General features: G+C 35.9%; 1 non-coding gene across 1 annotated transcript; it reads right to left on the bottom strand.

Annotated features, from left to right (window-relative positions):
* Positions 1 to 2231: 2231 nt before the first annotated feature.
* Positions 2232 to 2339, bottom strand: LOC112788573 (small nucleolar RNA R71). The gene has a single exon (XR_003195933.1). It is a non-coding gene; the product is annotated as a small nucleolar RNA R71 (small nucleolar RNA).
* Between the last annotated feature and the right edge of the window lie 2098 nt (positions 2340 to 4437).

Genomic DNA, 4437 nt, shown 5'->3' with positions numbered 1-4437 from the left:
CTAGTGTTTCATGATGATTTGTTGAATCCTGGCTGGCTGTAAGCCATGTCTAATCTTTTGGACTGGGGTTTCAACTTATCATCACAAGAGCTTGTTGATTCTCACACACTTAGTTGCTCTATACATGGAAAGTATAAATATCTTCTAAAGCTTGACTGGCTATTAAGCCATGTCTAACCCTCAGATTGGAGCTTTAGACTAAGAATTGAAGATTCCTGGAATTCATATTAAAGATTTTGGAATCCTTATTTTTCTTTTTTTTTTTCAAATTAATTTTCGAAAAATCCAAAAAAATCATAAAATCATAAAAATAAAAAAAAATATTTTGTGTTTCTTATTTGAGTCTTGAGTCAATTTTTAAGTTTGGTGTCAATTGCATACTCATCTTGCATTTTTCGAAAATAGCATTCATGCATTCATGGTGTTCTTCATGATCTTCAGGTTGTTCTTGGTAAGTCTTCTTGTTTGATCTTGATGTTTTCATGTTTTGAGTCTTTTCTTGTTTTTCATATGCATTCTTGCATTCATAGTGTCTATACATGAAAAATTTTTAAGTTGGGTGTCTTGCATGTTTTCTTTGCATTAAAAATTTTTCAAAAATAAGTTCTTGATGTTCATCTTGACATTCAAAGTGTTCTTGGTGTTCATCTTGACATTCATAGCATTCTTGCATGCATTCATTGTTTTGATCTAAAAATTTTTATGCATTGCATCAATTTCATGTTTTTCTCTCTCATCATAAAAATTCAAAAAAATCAAAAAAATATCTTCCCCTTTTCCTCTCTTAAAATTTCGAAAATTAGATTTGACTTTTTCAAAAATTTTTAAAATCTAGTTGTTTTTATGAGTCAAATCAAATTTTCAATTTAAAAATCTTATCTTTTTCAAAATCTTTTTCAAAAATCAAATCTTTTTCATTTTTCTTAATTATTTTCGAAAATTTTTAAAAATATTTTTCAAAAATCTTTTTCTTATCTTTATCTCCTAATTTTCGAAAATAACATCATCAATTAATGTTTTGATTCAAAAATTTCAAGTTTGTTACTTGCTTGTTAAGAAAGATTCAAACTTTAAGTTCTAGAATCATATCTTGTGATTTCTTGTGAATCAAGTCATTAATTGTGATTTTAAAAATCAAATCTTTTTTCAAAACTAATTTCAATCATATCTTTTCAAAAATATCTCTTTATCTTATCTTTTTCAAAATTTGAATTTAAAATATCCTTTCTAACTTCTTATCTTCTTATCTTTTCAAAATTGATTTTCAAATTTGTTTTAACTAACTAACTAACTAACTTTTTGTTTGTTTCTTATCTTCTTCAAAACTACCTAACTAACTCTCTCTCTCTCTCTAATTTTCGAAAATATCTTCCCTCTTTTTCAAAATTTCTTTTTAATTAACTAATTATTTTAATTTTTTATTTTAATTTTCAAAAAAATTACTAACCTTTTTCAAAAACTATTTTCGAAAATCACTAACTCTTTTTCAAAAATTATTTTTGAAAATTCTTTCTCTCTCTTATCTCCTTCTATTTATTTATTCATCTACTAACACTTCATCTCACCCAAATTCGAACCCCCTCTTCCATCTGTGTTCGAATTTTTTTCTTCTTCTTTTCTTCTACTCACACAGGGACCTCTATACTGTGGTAAAAAGGACCCCTATTATTATTATTTTTTTTGTCCCTCTTTTTCATATGAGCAGGAGCAAGGACAAGAACATTCTTGTAGAAGCAGATCCAGAACCTGAAAGGACTCTGAAGAGGAAACTAAGAGAAGCTAAATTACAACAATCCAGCAAGCACCTTTCAGAAATTTTCGAACAAGAAGAGGAGATGGCAGCCGAAAATAATAATAATGCAAGGAGGATGCTTGGTAACTTTACTGCACCTAATTCCAATTTACATGGAAGAAGCATCTCCATTCCTACCATTGGAGCAAACAATTTTGAGCTTAAACCTCAATTAGTTTCTCTGATGCAGCAGAACTGCAAGTTTCATGGACTTCCATCTGAAGATCTTTTTCAGTTCTTAACTGAATTCTTGCAGATATGTGATACTGTTAAGACTAATGGAGTAGATCCTGAAGTCTACAGGCTCATGCTTTTCCCTTTTGCTGTAAGAGACAGAGCTAGAGTATGGTTGGACTCTCAACCTAAGGATAGCCTGAACTCTTGGGATAAGCTGGTCAAGGCTTTCTTAGCCAAGTTCTTTCCTCCTCAAAAGGTGAGTAAGCTTAGAGTGGATTTTCAGACCTTCAGACAGAAAGAAGGTGAATCCCTCTATGAAGCTTGGGAGAGATACAAAGAACTGACCAAAAAGTGTCCTTCTGACATGCTTTCAGAATGGACCATCCTGGACATATTCTATGACGGTCTGTCTGAATTAGCTAAAATGTCATTGGACACCTCTGCAGGTGGATCCATTCACCTAAAGAAAATGCCTGCAGAAGCTCAAGAACTCATTGACATGGTTGCTAATAACCAGTTCATGTACACTTCTGAGAGGAATCCTGTGAGTAATGGGACGCCTATGAAGAAGGGAGTTCTTGAAATTGATACTCTGAATGGCATATTAGCTCAGAATAAAATATTGACTCAGCAAGTCAATATGATTTCTCAGAGTCTGAATGGAATGCGAGCTGCATCCAACAGTACTCAAGAGGTATCTTCTGAAGAAGAAGCTTATGATCCTAAAAACCCTGCAATAGCAGAGGTGAATTACATGGGTGAACCTTATGGAAACACCTATAACCCCTCATAGAGAAATCACTCAAATCTCTCATGACAAAAGCCTCAACAAGGCTTTAATAATGGTGGAAGAAATAGGTTTAACAATAGTAAACCTTTTCCATCATCCACTCAGCAACAGACAGAGAACTCTGAACAAAATACCTCTAATTTAGCAAACTTAGTCTCTGATCCATCTAAGGCCACTGTAAGTTTCATGAATGAAACAAGGTCCTCCATTAGAAATTTGGAGGCACAAGTGGGCCAGCTGAGTAAAAGGATCACTGAAATCTCTCCTAGTACTCTCCCAAGCAATACTGAAGAAAATCCAAAAGGAGAGTGCAAGGCCATTGACATAGTCAACACGGCCGAACCTGGAGAGGAAGGGGAGGACGTAAATCCCACTGAGGAAGACCTGCTGGGACGTCCAGTGATCAATAAGAAGTTTTCTTTTGAGGAACCAAAGGAATCTGAGACTCATCTAGAGACCATAGAGATTCCATTGAACCTCCTTATGCCCTTCATGAGCTCTGACAAGCATTCATCTTCTGAAGAGAATGAGGATGTTACTGAAGAGCAAGTTACCAAGTACCTTGGTGCAATCATGAAGCTGAATGCCAAATTATTTGGTATTGAGACTTGGGAAGATAAACCTCCCTTGTTCACCAATGAACTAAGTGATCTGGATCAACTGACATTGCCTCAGAAGAAACAGGATCCTGGAAAGTTCGTAATACCTTGTACCATAGGCAACATGATCTTTGAAAAGGCTCTGTGTGACCTTGGTTCAGGGATAAACCTCATGCCCCTCTCTGTAATAGAGAAACTAGGAATCTTTGGGGTGCAAGCTACTAAAATCTCATTAGAGATGGCAGACAATTCAAGAAAACAGGCTTATGGACAAGTAGAGGACGTGTTAGTAAAGGTTGAAGGCCTTTACATCCCTGCTGATTTCATAATACTTGATACTGGGAAGGATGAGGATGAATCCATCATCCTTGGAAGACCTTTCCTAGCCACAGCAAGAGCTGTGATTGATGTTGACAGAGGTGAATTAGTCCTTCAATTGAATGAGGACTCCCTTGTGTTTACAACTCAAGGTTACCCTTCTGTAAACATGGAAAAGAGGCACAGTAAGCTTCTCTCAAAACAGAGTCAACCAGAGCCCCCACAGTCAAACTCTAAGTTTGGTGTTGGGAGGCCACAATCAAACTCTAAGTTTGGTGTTGAACTCCCATATCCAAATTGTAAGTTTGGTGTTGAGAAGTTTCAACAATGCTCTAAACATCTGTGAGGCTCCATGAGAGCCCACTGTCAAGCTATTGACATTAAAGAAGCGCTTGTTGGGAGGCAACTCAATTTTTATTTATCTAATTTTATTTTTCTTGTTCTTTCATGTTTTATTAGGTTCATGATCATGTGGAGTCACAAAATAAATATAAAAATTGAAAACGGAATCAAAAATAGCAGAAGAAAAATCACACCCTGGAGGAAGACCTTACTGGCGTTTAAACGCCAGTAAGAAGCATCTGGCTGGCGTTCAACGCCAGAACAGAGTATGGTTCTGGCGCTGAACGCCTAAAATGGGCAGCATCCGGGCGTTTGAACGCCAGAATTGCACCCTGGAGAAGAGCTGGCGCTGAACGCCCAGAACAAGCACCAATCTGGCGCTGAACGCCCAGAGTTGTGTGCAAGGGCATTTTGCATGC

This window comes from Arachis hypogaea, chromosome 20 (assembly GCF_003086295.3).
Source record: "Arachis hypogaea cultivar Tifrunner chromosome 20, arahy.Tifrunner.gnm2.J5K5, whole genome shotgun sequence".
Classification (NCBI taxonomy): Eukaryota; Viridiplantae; Streptophyta; class Magnoliopsida; order Fabales; family Fabaceae; genus Arachis; species Arachis hypogaea.
The sequence above is the reverse complement of the archived record's forward strand: the minus strand, read 5'-3'. Positions and strand labels throughout refer to the sequence as shown.